The sequence below is a fragment of the Notamacropus eugenii genome, chromosome 2 (genome assembly GCF_028372415.1).
Source record: "Notamacropus eugenii isolate mMacEug1 chromosome 2, mMacEug1.pri_v2, whole genome shotgun sequence".
NCBI lineage: Eukaryota > Metazoa > Chordata > Mammalia > Diprotodontia > Macropodidae > Notamacropus > Notamacropus eugenii.
This window is the reverse complement of record NC_092873.1, coordinates 368,847,054-368,865,757: the sequence shown is the minus strand read 5'-3', so window position 1 is coordinate 368,865,757 and position 18,704 is coordinate 368,847,054.

The following is an 18,704-nucleotide window of genomic DNA, read 5'->3' as shown; positions in this document are numbered from 1 at the left end:
ACGTCCCTGTTTTTCTCTTCATATAGCAAATTCCATTGACAAGGGCAAGTGTAAAAGAAGATGAATCAGAATTTGAAAATTTTTCGGTTCTTATTTGAATTTGCCAACCTAAAAATGTAAATTCTCTGGTCTAGTGATGTTCATATTATTGCTATTAAGGTTGGGCTAGCTCTCACTACCTCATCTGGTTATTGTTAATAGCAAACCAGAATTATATTAAGATCTGTTTTGTCAGAGATTTTCAACAGAGAAGGGGATCACTGCAAGTGACTTAAACTGGAGAATCAAATCCACTAGAAACTGCTCTGAAGCCCCACTCACTCCAGTATTCCTAAGTGGAGGGATCTCCAGAAGACCACAGAGACTGGACTACTATAGCAGAAGGGATGAGTAAGCACAACACCTTTATTGTCCTACTCCTCTCCACAGATGGTTTCTAATACACTTGTTCCTGAGCCTGCAGTGATTGAAACTTCAAATCCTCCTTTTCAGTCAGTTCCCTACTTTGGTTTTTTCTCCTCCACTGACAGCAATGAATGATAATACTGGTAATTCCCTTCTTCGAGAAACAAAGCCTATTCCTTGTTTTCCTCCACTGCCTAGGCTACCACTCTCTAGTTCCATATGTGTTGCCTGTAGGGATGTTGCCTCTCCTTGACATAATGAAGCTGCTGTTTGTCAAAACTGTTTAAATTGTTCTCACAAATCCGAGAGATTTCCAGAGCTTGTGTGTAGGGCAGACCATCCTTGCTTTGCTATGCTTAAACAAATGTCCTCTGGTCCCCTGGTGTACATATATTATAGGGCATACTTTACTAGGAGGGACCTGTCCCTTGTGGTTCTTGGTCAGCAAGAGAGTCACCTTAGACATTTATTGAGTTAACGTTTACCATTTTCCCTCTTCTCTAATATCACCTTTCAGTGAGGGGACTGCCAGTTACTGGTTTTGTGTCACCCCATGGAGGACTGACCTCCATAGTAACGATCCAAAGGAAGACTGAGGTCTTTCTCTGGATTGAAATGGGAAATGGGGAAATTAATTCATTTGGATCCCTACTCTATTTGAATCAGTATCAATCAATTTGATATAGTTCCATAGGGATAGTGATTATAACTTTTGTATATTGGGTTTCAGAGTTGTGAGCTACAGTTTATAAGATCACTTGCATAATCATAGGAAGCTAAGTAGAGGCTCTCCACCCTTGTTTTTCCTTGTCATGGTGACCAAGCCCAATGTGGCAGAGGTGATTCAATTACACAGAAAGTCCTCCAATTTATTTTTATACCTCCAGATATTCTCTTTTGTCCAATGCGAGCAGGTGACCATCTTATGACCATTTAGTCAGTGGAGAAATCCTATGCTTCATCGAATTAGTGACCCTGCTGATATTTTTGCTTAATTTGGTCTATGTGTCATATGTCAATCAATGGGATTATTCTGTATTTGGTACAGCAATTCTTGAATAGCTAGATATCTAGCCATATAAAAAAACAGGGCCCTGAAGAAGAGGGTTTCTCAAATCATGAGGAAAACCTGAAGTCTACTTCATTAGAGGAGACCCTATACCAAAGTGTCATTGGCTCAGAGCTCTGTCTCAGTCTCTTTTTTGGGATAATTTTACTCCCCACAAGAGCAGAGAAAGCATCAGTGTCAAATGTTGCAGAGAGGCAAAGAAAAAAAAAATCAAAAAATAATAAAAATCAAGAAAAAAATTAGATTTGACAAATGAAATATTATTGGTAATTTTAGAGAAAGTTTCAAGTTGAGTGGAAAAGTTAGATTGAGGAGTTAGGGAGAAAAAGAGGAAGTGGAGGCAAAAAGGGTAGGCAGATTTTTCTAGTTTGATTATGAAAGGGAGGAAAACATTCTCCAGGTTAGCATATTTCTATTTCAGTATTTTTGACCTTGAAAGAAAAAAGTAATGTTTCTAAATACATGTCAGAGAGCTGCAAAAAAAGGATCATTGTAGAAAGGTTCTGTGTATCTTCAAGGATCATCCTAATTTACTGTGCAAACTTGGAGGAGGTTACCTGCAGGACCTCATATGGATTGTGTTCTGACAATCCACTGGTCTAGGAATTTCAGAATGATCTTATTTGGTTTTACAAGGAATAGTTTGGTGGGTATTTTTTTGTCCCTTTCAGCTTTAAATCTATGATCTTATGAAGACTTGATTCCAGAATATTCCAGCAGTATATCTTTATACAAACTGAGGGGTAAAATAGTTAAGTCTGTGGTGAACCAGGTTGGGAGGAAAATAATGAAGGTCTTCAGAAAAGTCCAGTCACCAAAAGTAGCCTTCAGATGCTACTCCAGTCCTTTCCACTGCTCCCATACATAGCTATCTGGGACAGAGCTGATAATCAGATGAAACACACAGAGCCATTATTAGGACTTCAATATGTCTTTTATAAGCACTGAACTAAGTAGCAGGTCAATAGCCTACCATTTTTATTGTTTCTATGATTTATTGTTTGACCCACTCATTGTTTAGAATTAGATTATTTAGTTTCCAATTAATTTTAACCTATCTTTCTATGGTCCTTTATTAAAATAATTTTTATTGCATCTGCTCATCATTTCTAAATCATTCTAAAATGAGATTATTTAAATATTTTATTTCCTCTTCTGTTAATCTGGGCAATTTGTATACCTTTAAATATTCATCCATTTCACTTAGGTTGTTAGATTTATTGGCATACAGTTAAGCAAAATAGCTCCTAAATATTATTTTAATTTCCTCTTCATTGGTGATGAACTCATCCTTTTCATTTTTGATACTGGTAATTTGGTTTTCTTCTTTCTTTTTTTAAAATAAAATTAATCAAAGATTTATCTATTTGACTTTTTTCATAAAACCAGCTCTTAGTTTTATTTATTAGCCCAATTGTTTTCTTACTTTCAATTTTATTAATCTCTTCTTTGATTTTCAGTATTTCTAATTTGGTTTTTAATTGGAGATTTTTAATTTGTTCTTTCTCTAGTTTTTTTAGTTGCATGCCCAATTCATTGATCTCCTCTTTCTCTATTTTATTCATGCAAGCATTTAGAGATATATCTCCCCTAAGAACTGCTTTGGCTTCATCCCAGAAATTTTGGTGTGTTGTCTCATTATTGTTATTCTCTTTGATGAAATTATTGATTATTTCTATGATTTGCTGTTTGACCCACTCATTCTTTAGGATTAGATTATTTAGTTTCCAATTAGATTTTAGCCTTGTTCTTTTCCATGGTCCTTTATTATACATAATTTTTATTGCATCATGATATGAAAAGGGTACATTTAATATTTCTGCCTTTCTGCATTTTATTGTGAGGTTTTTAGTGTACTAAAACATGATCCATTTTTGTGTAGGTATCATGTACCACTGAGAAAAAGGGATATTCAGTTTTCTCCAGAGTTCTAGCATATTTAACTTTTCTAAAATTCTATTCACCTCCTTAATTTCTTTTTTGTTTATTTTGTGGATAGAATTATCTGGTTCTAATAGGTTAAGGTTTAGGTCCTCCACTACTTTTTTGCTGTCTATTTCTTCCTTGAACTCACTTAACTTCTCCTATAAAAATTTAGATGCTATACCACATGGTACATGTATGTTTACTATTGATATTACTTCATTGTCTATGGTGCCTTTTAGCACATATGGCTTCCTTCCTTATGTCTTTAATTAGATTTATTTTGCTTTTGCTTTGTCTGAGGTCATGATTGCTACCCCTACTTTTTTTTTTTTTTACTTAAGATGAAGCATAATAGAGTCTGTCCCAGCCCCTTATCTTTGCTCTATGTGTATGTCTCTGCTTCAAAAGTGTTTCTTGTAAAGAACATGTTGTAGGATTCTGGTTTTTAATCCACTCTGCTATCCACTTCCATTTTATGGATGAGTTCATCCCATTCATGTTCACAGTTATAATTATTGTGTATTTGCCTCTATCCTATTCCCCTCCCCCCATTTATTCTTTTCTTCTCTTCTCCCCTACTCTCCCCTCCCCTCTCCTATCCTCTTCCTCTTCCTCCTCCTTATTCCCCTTTCTTCTTTATTTTCTCTGTCTCTGTCTCTCCTTTCATCCTATCCCACTTCATCAGTGTTTTGCTTCCAACCACTGCCTTCCCTGATCTGCCCTTTCTTCTATCAGTCCTCCGCTCTTCTCTTGTTTCCCTCCTTTCCTACTTCCCTATACGTAAAATAAATTCCTATGCCCAACTGAATGTGTCCCTCTTTGAGTCAGTTCCAATGACAGTAAGGTTCAAGTGATGTCCACTCCCTCAACTTTCCTTCCACTGTAATGTCTTTTGCACCTCTCTATGTGAGATAATTTACCCCATTCTAACTCCTCCCTCTTCTCTCAGTGTTATCTTCTTTTGTGCCCCTTGTTTTTTTTATGCCATTTCATCAAAATCACTTTATACTCACACACTCTGTCTATGTATATAGACTGTTCTAACTATTCTAATGGTAATGAAGTTCTTTAGAGTTACAAGTATCATCTTTCCATGTAGGAGTGTAAACAGTTCGACTTTGTTGAATCCTTTGTTTTCTCTTTCCTGTTTACTTTTTTATGCTTCCCTTGAGTCTTGTATTTGAAAATCAGATTTTCTGTTCAGCTCTGATCTTTATATCATGAATGCTTGAAAGTCCTCTATTTCATTGAACATTCATTTTTTTTCCTCCTGAAGAATTATAGTGAGTTTTGCTGGGTAGGTTGTAATCATAACTTCTTTGCCCTCTGGAATATAATTTTCCAAGTCCTGTGATCCTTTAATGTAGAAGCTACTAAATCCTGTGTAATCATGACTGTGGCTCCATGATATTTGAATTGTTTATTTCTTAGTGTTTGCAGTTTTTTCACCTTGACCTAGGAGTTCTGGAATTTGGTTATAATATTCCTAGGAGTTTTTATTTTGAGACCTCTATCAGGAGGTGATCAGTGAATTCTTTCAATTTTTATTTTATTTCCTGGTTCTAGGATATCAGAGCAATTTTCCTTGATAATTTCTTGGAACATAATGTCCAGGCTCTTTTTTTGATGATGGCTTTCAAGTAATCCAATAATTCTTAAATTTTCTATCCTGGATCTATTTTCCAGGCCAACTATTTTTCCAATGGGACATTTCACATTTTCTTCTATTTTTTCATTTTGTTTTTATTATTTCTTGATGTCCCACAGAGTCATTAGCTTCTACTTGCCCAATTCTGATTTTTAAGGAATTATTTTCTTTAGTTAGCTTTTCTACTCCCTTTTCCATTTGGCCAATTCTACTTTTTAAGGAGTTGCTTTTTAAAATAGTTTTTGTACATGGTTCCATTTTTGATGCTTCCTTTACCAAGCTCTTGCACCACTCTTATTCCTTTCCCCAATTTTTCTTCTACCTCTCCGATTTGAAAAATCCTTTTGGAGCTCTTTCATGAGTTTTTTTTTGGGACTGAGACCAATTCATATTTTTCTTTGAAGCTCTGCATGTAAGTGTTTTAGCATTGCTGTACTCTTCTTAGTTTCTGTTTTGAGCTTCTTTGTCACCATAGTAAATTTCTGTGGCCAGGTTTTTTTTTGTTGTTTGTTCACTTTACAGCCTACTTCATGACTTTAAAGTTGGGTTCTGCTCTTGGGGTGAAGTGGGCACTCTCCCAAGCTTCTTGCTCCAGGAGAGCAGAGCCTCTCAGCTAGCTTGCTGTTCTGGAAGTGTGATATCTGGCCACTGGCTTCCTGTGCCAAGGCCATGGGGCCTGACCTGTGCCTAGGCTCAGGGCTTTGTCCCTGGCTTGTTGGGGTGAGGCCTCCTGTTGGCTTTCCTGGATGCCACATGCACTGGACTGTGTGCTTTCCTTTTACCTGAGTGAAACAGACCTTTCTTGCCAAGCTTCCAAGTTGTCTTAGGCTGGAAAATTGTTTCACCCCATTGTTTTTTGTTGGTTCTGCTGCTTCAGAATTCATTTTGAGGCATTTATTTTATAGTTGTTTAGAGGTCAGTTTGGGAGAGTTCAGGTGAATTCCTGCTTTACTTCACCAGCTTGACTCTATCCCCAGCCCTACCATTTAAAAATATTTATTCTTAATTTAATTTTTAAAACCTCTTTTCTGAGGGATGCTATTTGAAGGACCATCTCACACTCATCAATGTGTTTTAAATTATGCCTCCTTGATTATTATTTAGATGGGAAATCTCAGGTGATTATTTGTAATCCATCTTTTATCTTGTTGCCCATTTATCCATTAGAGACATTGGTGATTACCACTATTGGGCATGCTATTTCAAGAAAGGTAGTCAATTAACATTTCTTAAGCACTTTTTTTTGTGCTAGACACTGTGCTAAGTGTTAGGGGCATATATTGTTAATGTACTTTTTCATAATGGGTTAATGTATTTTTGTTTAAGAGAAGATCTTTCCCATCCATTAACAGACTGATGTGACCCGCTTAAGTCACGTGGAAGCCTGAGTCACATGAATCTAAGTCAAATGGAACAGGGAGGGGTGGAGCAGGAAGAGGCAGAGCTGGAGCAGAGCTGTGAGGAAGTTAGTCAGAGACCAGCCAGAGCCAGGAAAGGCAGCTGACTAGTCTGAGTGAGAGAGCTTATTTGTGATTTTGTTTAAGGGAGCAGGTTTGTGGGAAGCCTAACAGAGGGAAGGTTTGGGAATGGTGTTGCCCTCTGCATTGTTTCTTTGTTTGATTTCTTTGTTACTATGATGGATTTGACTTTCTGGTGTTGGGATTTGGCTTTCTCATGTTTGAATAAATGTTTTGGTTCTGTCTTCCATGTGGAGAGTCCATTATATTTCTCAATTCAGAACTGTGCTGGCATATTCATGGCTGCTGTAGGTGCTGTGAATATTGTGTTGTTGTTACAGGGTACAAATACAAAAAAGACACAGTCCCTGACCTCAAGGAACTTAAAATTGAATGGGAGAAGACAATACACAGGAGCAAATAGAAAAACTGAGTGGGTATGGAAAAGAGGGTACTTGGCAGCAGCGAACAAGCGTGATGGAAAAGTCCAAAGGACTGTAGCCAAACAAGGCCTGGGCAATCTGTTTGGGAGTAACTCTCAGCTCCACCTTCCAATCAGAAGAATTCTGGGGCCTAGCTACAGATGAAGCATGAGTAGCAAGGCTGATGTGATTCTGCAGAATTATGAGGTTCTTGTGGTTATAGATGAGAAGTACAAAAGAGTGCAGTCAAGTGGAAAAACAAATGACAATGTGTCCAAAGACAGGCAAACAAGTTGATGAGAGAACTAGAAATTCTGTTATGAGGAACAGTTGGAAGAAATGGGATTTTTAACTTGGGGAAAAAAAAACTCAGGAAGACGTCATTACTGTCTTCAAATATTTGAAGGGAAGAGGATTTAGATTTAGTTCTATATAGCGGATAGACTTAGGACCAACCAATGGACAGAAGTTAAAAGATGGTTCTGTTGTTCCAGAATTCATTTTGAGGTATGTATTTTATAGTTGTATAGAGGTGAGTTTGGGAGAGTTCAGGCAAATTCCTGCCTTACTCCACCATCTTGGCTCCATCCCCAGTCCTACCATTTAAAAATATTTATTCTTAATTTAATTTTTAAAAACCCTTTTCATATAAGAGAAATAGAAGAAAAATTGCAGAAAGAAATTAAAATGATGAAGGAAAATTATGAAAAAAGAGTCAATAGCTTGGAAAACTGTTTAAAAAGTAGTTCAATTCAATATACATTTCATTAAATACCTGCTATATACCAAGTACTGTGTTAAGTGCTAGAGATATTAAAAGCTAAATTAGAACTACTGAAAGCAGGATTGTGAAGTAGTGAATTCTCTAACTGTAGAAATACTCAATAAGAGTCAGGATGTTGTAGAGGAACTTCATTCCTTAGGTGGCCTAGATAATCTTTGAAATCCCTTCCAACTCAAGTATGGCATGATTTGGGGAAGGCAGAGAGAGATATTCAATCCAAAGTTCAGGCAGATGAAATTCTGGGCCTGAGCTCACCAGAATATGAGATGTCAGGATTGTGTATAGAGAGAAGGTATCACCAGTCTAGTCAAAGCTGTAAGAATAATGAGTTCTGCAGCCTCTCAACCCCCACCACGAAAAATTGTTTTCACAGAGGAAGGGACAAAATAGAAGGAGTGAGTTGGCAACTGGAGTTGGGATTGACTTATTCCTGTCCATTTAAAATGTGACTAACCCAGAATGGAAGATGTAACCCTAAAAACAATGATGGAATTAGAATGGTATATATGTATGAGCAGGTAACTTAGAAAAGGTACCTTTATGCTAAAAGGGTACATATGTTTGAGAAGGAGGGAGGAAAAGGCATATATGTCATTCGTTGGTTTCTAGACTTTAGGTGACAGGTAATCAACTCCACATTCCACTGCCTGGCATTCAAAGTCTTCCATTGTTTGACTCTATTTCCACCCAGACTTCTCTACCACTACAACAGCAGGATAAAACTCTCCACTCAATCAAGATATTTTCCTTGTTGTCCCATGAACACATCATGATTGTTCTGATGGTACTTTCATTTAGTCTGTCTGGCAAATAAATACTGACTTCTCTCTTCCTTTCAACATATTCAAAACCTAACCAACCTGAAAATCTGACTCTTAAATAGAGTCTTTTCTAACCTCCTCAATTCAGTTTTCTCTCATTTCTTTTTATCACATAAGTTAGCAGTCGATAATAGTTTAATAGACATGGCTGTCATGTAATGATGATTTGAACAAACATACAAAAATGGGGCAGCTAGGTGGCATAGTGGATAGAGTGCTGGGCCTGGAGTCAGAAAGACTCCCCTTTGTGAGCTAAAATCTGGCCTCAGACCCTAGCTGAGTATCCCTGGACATGTCTCTTAACCCTGTTTGTCTGAGTTTCCTCATCTGTAAAATGAGCTGGAGAACTAAATGGCAAGCCACTCTAGCATTTTGCAAGAAAAAGTCATGGAGTCACAAAAACTTGGACACAATTCAACAACAAGAACGAAGTTATTTAACACTACATATGTATACATATATATGTATATATATGTGTGTGTATATATATATATGTATATATATATATACATATATATATGTAAAAGCACTTTACATATACATATCTCATTTGATTCTGCCAAGCAGCCTGGGAGACAGGGGCTATTATTAACCCCATTTCACAGATGATGAAACTGAGGCTATAGTGCTTAAATGACTTATCTGGGTCACATGGCTAGTATCTTAAGCAGGACTTAAACTCTGGGCTTTTAAAGTCCAAATCCAGGGTCCTAATTATTACATTATCTGGTTGCTCATATGATTTGATAAATTCTTGTGAAGCCTTATTAAAAGTACTTTTTCTTTTCTTATAATTGGAACATAGGGTCACTGTAAATAGACCATATGAACACAGATATTGATCTGCTCCTGTACAGTTTGAGGGAAACACTTGACTTAATAGCTCAGCTTAAAATTATGGAGAAATTAAAAGGAGGAGAAAACCTAGTCAAGTTTAACATGTCCTCACCATTTGGTTCTTTTGGAGTTTCCTGCTGTTTTCCTCCTATCACTTTCCAGTTGTCAAAGAAAAATATTAACACTAGGCAAGAGAGCTGCAGCCAAGAAGATCTGAGTTAAAATCCTCCATCAGACACCTAGTGGCTGTGTGACCTTGGGTGAGACACTTAACTACTATGCGAGTTAAATGTATCATAGTTATATTTAGTAGCTTTGTGAGTTAAATGGCTTATAGTTACAGTTAGGAGCAAGTAACTTGTAAATAGGCTAGATAGGTCAAGAATGACATATGTCCTTTTCCATTTGGCCAATTCTACTTTTTAATCAGTTTTCCAAGCTACTGACTCTTTTCATAATTCTCTTACATCAGTTTAATTTTTTTTTTGCAGTTTTTATTCTATTTCTCTTATATGACTTTTAAGCTCCTTTTTGAACATCTCCTTAAGTTCTTTTTGGGCTTAGTTAAGCCCATTTTCATTTTTCTTTAGAGTTTCGCGCATAGCTGTTTTGACATTGCTGTCTTCTTCTGAGTTTGTCTAGATCTTCTCTGTCTCTATAATAACTTTCTATAATCAGATTCTTTTGTTGTTTTTTGGTCTTTTTTTTTTTTTTTTTGCCTTTTTCCTTTCTTTTAAATTTGATCTCTGCTCCCAAGGTGGAAGGGGCTCTGTCTCAATTTGTGATGCCCTTAAACGACTCATACTCATCTAGTAGATTGACTGAAACTGTGGACCTCCATGTTACAACCAAATATTCAAATGCTTTCCAACAAAAAGCAGACACAACAAAATCATTAAAAGGTTGATTTTAAAATTATTTTTTTTTGAAATTAAGTACATAGTAGTTCAATTTTTACAAAATAATGTACATTTTAAGTATGTCTAATTGAAGTTTCTTGAATGTGGCTTTCTTTGATTATAGCTAAATATTAATGTGGCATTCCAACATGAAAAGGTTCCCCACCCTTAGCCTGAGCCTAGATAGGGCATATGGTTGGCATTGCAGAGGAGGAGTCTGACCATAGGGGAGAGAATGTAATCAAGTCACAGAGGAGAAAGTGACCTTGAGAGATAATGGAAGACTGATGAGATATGTGATAGGAGATAACACAATTATAGAAATACTAGCTATTATTTTGGTGAAGTTTGAAGATAGGCGATTGAGAAAAAGATGGGCATTAGGGCGTGTGTGTGTGTGTGTGTGTGTGTGTGTGTGTGTGTGTGTGTGTGTGTGTGTGTGTGTGTGTGTGTGTGTGTGTGTAGAGAGGGAATGAGATGACCATATAGTAAGGGGCAGGGGATGACCCAATGTTATAGTTGGGGGAAGATCTTTAGCTAAGGGGCTTCTGCCATTGGGAAAAAGTAGTATGAAGACATGGCAGTTGGGATGATGCCTACATGCCTCATTTAGAGTAAAAGGTATTTTAGAGATCATCTAGTCCTAAACCTTCATTTTACAAATGAGGAAGCTGAGGCCCAGAGAGATTATTTGCCTAAGGTTGCATTGGTCATAATTAGCAAAGCTAAGATTTGACATGAAATCCATCGTAACATCTTTTCTGATTCCGAATCTAGTATTCTTTCCATTATACTTCATTTCTACAGGGAAGAATTATAGTTAAGTATTTAAGGCTGGATTTCAACTCAGGCTTACCTGACTTTAGGCCAGGTACTCTATTTACTACTGTGTCACTTAGCTGCCCCAAAGTACACCAGACCTGGTTAAAACTGATGAGGGTCACGTTGAATCAAAGCATAGAAGTTATGGAAGTAACAAGTACTACTAGGTTAAAACACTGGTTCTGCTACTTACTGTAAGTTTGTAAATATAAAAATTGAATGTGTGTAAATTTGTTTAACTGTGTAAATTTGAATGTCACCTTTCAGGGCTTCATTTTCTCATTTGGAAGAACTTTGATTAAATTATCCCTAGGATTCTTTCCAACTCTTAATTGCTAAGGTTACTCAGAAGTACTCCATGCTTTAGACTTCTTTGTAACTAATTAGTAAATTATGACACCTTGGGCAACTATGGAAAGGAGGGAGTTAGATGATCTGAAATCTTTTGAAAATTTAAACATTTTATGTTCCTAATTCTAACATTCTATGCTTTGAGATCACTAGAAATTCTGACAGTCTGTGGTCTCCTGTAACATTCTATCTTCTACGATACTTTCCAGTTATTCCCTTTCTCAACTATTACCATCCTTATTCAGGAAGATCTGAGTTCAAATCTCAGCCTCACACACTTACTGGCTGTGTGACCCTAGGCAAGTTGCTTCACCCTGTTTCCTCAGTTTCCTCATCTTTTTTTTTATATTAATTTTTAACATTTATTTTCACACAATTTTGGGTTACAAATTTTCTCCCCTTTTATCCCCTCCCCCCCCAAACCCGAGCTTTCTAATTGCCCCTGTGACCTATCTGCTCTCTCCTCTATCCTCCCTCCCTGTCCTTGTCTCCGTCTTCTCTTTTGTCCTGTAGGACCGGATAGCTTTCTTGACCCCTTAACCTGTATTTCTTGTTACCCAGTGATAAGAACATTACATTTGGTCCTAACACTTTGAGTTCTAACCTCCTTAGCTCTCTCCCTCTCCACCCCTTCCCCTTGAAAGACAGGCAATTCAATATAGGCCATATCTGTTTAGTTTTGCAAATGATTTCCATACTAGTTGTGTTGTATAGGACTAATTATATTTCCCTCCATCCTATCCTGTCCCCCTTTACTTCTATCTTCTTATGGTCCTTTCCCTCCCCATGAGTGTCGACCTCGTACTGCATTCTCCTCCCCATGCCCTCCCCTCCATCCTCCCCCCCACCCTGCTTGTGCCCCTGTCCCCCACTCTCCTATATTATGAGATAGGTTTTCCTATCAAAATGAGTGTGCATTATATTCTTTCCTTTAGTGGAATGTGATGAGATAGACCTCATGTTTTTCTCTTGCCTCCCCTCTTTATCCCACCACTAATAAGTCTTTTGCTTGCCTCTTTTATGAGAGATAATTTGCCCCATATAACTTCTCCCTTTCTCCTCCCAATATTTCTCTCTCACTGCTTGATTTCATTTTTTTTTTTTTAATATATGATCCCATCCTCTTCAATTCACTCTGTGCACTCTGTCTTTATGTATGTGTGCGTGTGTGCATGTGTGTGTGTGTGTACTCCCATCCAGTGCCCAGATACTGAAATGTTTCAAGAGTTATAAATATTGTCTTTCCATGTAGGAATGTAAACAGTTCAACTTTAGTAAGTCCCTTATGATTTCTCTTTGCTGTTCGCCTTTTCATGGTTCTCTTCATTCTTGTGTTAGAAAGTCAAATTTTCTTTCCAGCTCTGGTCTTTTCATCAGGAAAATTTGAAAGTCTTCTATTTCATTGAAAGACCATTTTTTCTCCTGAAGTATTATACTCAGTTTTGCTGGGTAGGTGATTCTTGGCTTCAGTCCTAGTTCCTTTGACTTCTGGAATATCCTATTCCATTCCCTTCTATCCCTCAACGTAGAGGGTGCCAGATCTTGTGCTATCCTGATTGTATTTCCACAATACTTGAATTGTTTCTTTCTAGCTGCTTGCAATATTTTCTCTTTCACCTGGGAATTCTGGAGTTTGGCCACAATGCTCCTAGGAGTTTCTCTTTTTGGATCTCTTTCATGCGGTGTTCTGCGGATTCCTTGAATATTTATTTTGCCTTCTGGTTCTAGAATCTCAGGGCAGTTTTCCTTGATAATTTCATGGAAGATGATGTCTAGGCTCTTCTTTTGATCATGGTTTTCAGGTAGTCCCAGAATTTTTACATTGTCTCTCCTGATTCTATTTTCCAGGTCAGTTGTTTTTCCAATAAGATATTTCACATTATCTTCCATTTTTCGAATCTGCGTGGTATGTTCTGAGATATCTGTCTTTCTCGAAAAGTCCTTAGCGTCCATCCGTACCATTCCAGTTTTGAAAGATCTATTTTCTTCAGTGAGCTTTTGAATCTCCTTTTCCATTTGGTTAATTCTGCTTTTGAAAGCATTCTTCTCCTCATTGGCCCCTTGCACCTCCCTTGCCAGCTGAGTTAGGCTAGTTCTCAAGGTGCCAATTTCTTCAAGATTTTTTTGGTTCTCCTTTAGCAGGGAGCTGATCTGCTTTTCATGCTTCTCCCTCATCCCTCTCATTTCCCTTCCCAGTCTTTCCTCCACCTCTCTAACTTGATTTTCAAAATTCCTCTTGAGCTCTTCCATGGCCTGAGCCCATTGGGTGGGCTGGGACACAGAATCCTCGATTTCTGTGTCTTTGCCTGATGGCAAGCATTGTTCCTCCTCATCAGAAAGGAAGGGAGGAAGTGTCTTTTCTCCAATAAAGTACCCTTCAATAGTTTTATTTCTTTTCCCTTTTCTTGGCATTTTCTCCAACCAGTGGCCTGACCTCTGAATGTTCTCCTCACACCCACCTCGCCTCCTGGTCCTCCCAGCCAGCGTTTGGGGACTGAGATTCAAATGCTGCTTCCCGCCTTAGGATTTTTGGCGGGGGCAGGGCTGCTATTCAGTGTGAGAATTAAGTTCAGGTGGTCAGGGGCAGGGCCGCCTCTCAGGCACAGTTCCCTCTGGGGGTTTATGAACAGACCTTCCACAATGGATCCAGGCTCCTGCCCGTTTGGGGAGCCCCCGTCCACAGCCACCCCTCAGCCCCCACCTCCCGGGGGGGCCCGAGCCATGGGGGCACCCCACTCCCCTCTCAACCCGCCAAAGAGACTCTCTCACCCACCCCCGTCAGTCACCTGTTAGTGGGGGGGCCCGTGCCGCCGCTGAAGATCCCGCCTCTGGAGCCCTCTCAGATCTGTGCCTCTCGGAGCCGTGGCCGCCGCCACCGGTCCGGGCTGGGCTCCGTGTCTGCAGCGTGACGGACCTTTTGCAAGAGGTTTGCAGGTCCCTCTGTGGGTGGGGGGACCCGCGTGGCCGCTGGAGATCCCGTCCCCGTAGCCCTCTCGGATCTCCTCCCCTCAGTGTCGCGGCCGAGGCAGGGCCACACTCTGCTCCCTGTCCTGGTGCCCAGTCCGCGGCGCGAAGGACCCCCCGCGAGAGGTCTGCAGGTCTCTCTGGAGCAGAAATCTCCCTCGCTCCAATACTCTGTGGTCTCTGGGTGCAGAATTAGCCCTGGCTTGGTCCCCTCTAGCCGTTCTGTGGTTTGTGTTTTCGGAGCTATGTGTATGTGCGTCTTTCTACTTCGCCATCTTGGCTCCGCTCAGTTTCCTCATCTTTAAAATGATCTGGAGAAGGAAATGGCAAACCACTCTAATATTTTGCCAAGAAAATCCCAAACAGAGTCAGGAAGAGTCAGATATGATAGAAAATGACTGAAATAAAGATCATAATAAGAATAGCTGACATTTATATAATCCTTTGAGGTTTGTGAAGATGATTGGTGGAGACACAATGGACTTGATTCTTGCTTTCGTTGGTATGTTTCAGGGGTTAACGCACAAGAAAGCCTCAAGCCCATAGAATTATCCTGCTTACGCCATTTTCAATAAGAGGATTCCATAGTGAGGAATGACAAGACTTGTCCTGATTTGGTTTTCAGTTTTCAGGTGAAAGCAAAGTTACTGCATTATGTTTAGGAATTAATCGTATGACACAATTTTGTTGAATGAAGGATACTCCCAAGAACTATTCCCCATGTAAGGTTTCTTGTACCAATAAACGCCATGAACAACAATAACACCAATGAACTTTTCTAATACATCTAATGTAATGGACCAGTTCGCATTGCCTGTTGCTTGTTGTTCCTTAGCATTTGTACATTGCTGAATGTTTGTAAGCAATTGCTTATTAAATAAAATTTAAAAAGAAGAAATGGAACTTTTCTCAGTGACGTGTTACAGAATGGGTAGGCGATAGGGTCAGATCAAGGTGTAATATTTACTTATCGCAAGCATCTTCACAACGCTTGAAAAGCATTGGCCCATTGCTAAAAGGAATCATTTTTAGGCTTTGGACATTGTGATTCTTCATCTCTTCTGTCACGGATCTGGGTCCAAAAGAACCATGCTGCTCATTGCCTTTTAGATTGTCAGCTGTAGAGGAAACTTCACTGATGGACTCATTGTCGCTGGAGTCAGAGGAAGAATATTCTCTTTCTCTCTTGTACATTGCATTTGTAGCATTTATGTAATCAAATTCACTATGTGAATATTCAACATTGGATATATTGGATAGAATATTTCTTACTAGTTTTTAAAATCTATTCATCAGAGTCTCTCAGACATTTTATCTGAAAGGAGGTAAGCAAAACTGTATTATCATGACAAACTATAAACTCTCAAAATCTCCCGCCAGAGAGCTGATAAACTTAAAATGGAGAAGAATCATACATTTTGGGGCATAGCCAATGTAGGAAATTTGTTTGGTTGAACATTTTAGTCTTCTGACATCTTACTCCCCACTATAAACCCTTTAATTCAGTGACACTGTCTTCCTGGCTGTTCTTTGAACAAAGACACTCCATCTCTCAGCAATTTTCTCTGTCCCCAATCACTGCAATGCTTTTCTTCCTCAACTATGCCTTCTGATCCCTTTCCAATCATACATTTCCTTGAAGTGCTTTATTTCACTTCTTGTGTATGGTTGTCACTGGAAGTATGCTACAGACTTCATGTCCACCATGTGTTCCTCTACTGTTCCCTGGGTCACCCACAATTTTGTTTCTTTGTAGAGAATGGTATTCCAAAATTCAAAGTCAAAGAGGATTCATCATTGGGAGATGTTAAAAAAGAGGCTTCATGTCAGGATGACTGAAAATACTGTGCAGTTTTTCAAATGCTATTTATTTAGCCTCTTCTATCCAATGCTAGCTGCATATCATAACTTGGGCAGTCATCTTCCACTTGAGTTTTTTTCCTGAGTGGCTTTAAGCATCTGATCTCTTTTGGGTATCTGTAGAAATTATCAAATTATCAAGGTAAATTAAAAAAAAAAAGCAATATGCCATGAAACAACCTGACCCTTTTAATAAGTTAAAAAGCTTAAGACTTTGAACACAAGAGTCTGTTCACTCCTATTCTCGACACCAGGATCATAGATCTGGAGCTGGAAGATATCTTATCAGTCACTGAAGCCACATCCCACACCCCATTTGTTGTTGGAGGAAACTGAGGCACAGAGCCCAGTTATCAATCATATAATATTTTCTATTAAACACATTTCCCTCCCCTACTCACCCCCATTCTTAGAATGATTTGGGTATTTGAGAATAAGGAAAGTAAGTCAGCTTTCCAAATAAATTTTAAGTGTACTTTATGTACTTTTAGATCCTACAGTCCTTCTGCACAGACTTGTGAGAACATACTGTACAGGGGTTTCAGACCTTAAGGACAAGTACAGTAGTATGTGACTGATTTGCCTAGGATCACTAAACTACTGAATGCTGAGCTAGGATGTGAACCTAGGTCCTCCCGACTCCACGCTCAGTGCTGTAGCCGTTCTAGCATGCTGCTTCTGATTAATCAGTTTATATCCATGCTATTGTTTAGTTATGTCCAACTCTGTGACCCCATGCATCTTTCCTGGCAAAGTTGCTGGAGTAGTTTGCCATTTCCTTCTCTAGTATGTCCCCATTAACAGCAGCAAATACAGGTTAAATGACTTGCACAACTAGTGACTGAAGCTGGATTTGAATTCAGATCTTCCTGATTCCAGACCTGGGGAGCTATCCATTGCACCACCTATATATATACAAGTTTATAAGTGTTTGCAAGTCTTTTTAATGTCTAGTTCAATGCTAAGTAAACTAGAATTTCCTTGGGTAGGATTGTATATTCCATTATTTTCCTGTATCTTCTTCTCTACCCATGTCTCATAAACCTACATCTCTCCTCACCCCAAAAGTCGGTAATCTAGGATTCATCATGACTAATTTAACTGAATCTAAATCATTCTGGGTATTTTACCTGTGTCTGTAAAGATGTCAAAATATATTTCAAGACCAAACATTTTTTTTTAAAGGTACAGTTTTATTCTTCTGAAGAAATAAATAATTCATGCCTGAAGTTTATTAAAATGTTTTAATTCACATTTTAATTCACATAACAAAAGCAGAATGTAGCAGTTAAGTGATGGATACTCAGTGATAATTTAAATAAATAAATATTAATTTACACATCTAAAAAGAACAGAAAACAAATGAATCACTTATGCACTTTACTAGAACAGAGGAAGAAGGGGCTAAATAAAGCCAGTGCTTTACTACTCATCAAATATCTTAATGTCAGGAAGTGGCCAACTCACCACTGCTCCTCCAGAGAACCTCAAACAAAACCAAAATAAAACAAGAGAAAAAACTTGTTAATATAAATGAAAAATCAAAGGGCAAATAAAAGGGTGAGAAGTAAAAATAACTGTACACAAGTCACCAGTTACCAATCATATAATATTTTGTTTTCTATTAAATACATTCCCCTTCCCCACCTTGTTTTAGAAAGAATGCTTTGGGGGTCTGAGAAAAAGTAAAGATAAGTCAGCCTTTCAACCAAATTTTAAGTGCATCTGATGTGCTTTTAGATTCTGTAGTTCTTCTGCACAGACTTATGGGAACTGAAGATATGGGGGACATAGGTCCTAAGGGCAATTACAGCAGCCTGTTTGTCAATTTCTTTAAAATACAAACAAAGCAAAACAAATCACTCTTGGTTCTTGTGTCTGGAAATGCACCTTTACAGAGCTTGGGCTGGAGTAAGAAAAAGGGCATTTCCCCCGCTTTTAAGTTTCTGCTTAGTTTTCTTAAACTCCATTATGCCACACTACTAAATCCTCAGATTTGCCAGAAAGATTTATCTCTAAATAAAGTGCTGATTCTCCCTTCTCCATCAACATTCAGTGTGGGGGGAAGGTATGGAAACTTCAGCTCTTTCACTGCTCATTTGAGACAAAGAGAAGTTATATGTTTAGACCTACATTAATCTAAAATGACAGAGCTTTAAAAGACATTCTATTTAGTGCAATATTGGAATTTCATAAAACATATCAAAATAAAAAATTTACTTATATTACAACTGCAAAGTATTTCCAAAAAAAGGAATACATTTCCACTTCTGACATGCTGGTAGTTTCTGGGTTTACATGGCAAAGAGGACTTAGCTTCTGAGTCACAGTATGTTACAATACCAAGTAAGCTACTGCATTTCAAAATACAATTATTATACATTTCTATGACAGACCTTAAAACAACAAAAAATAAACCACTTTGACTACAAAATTCTA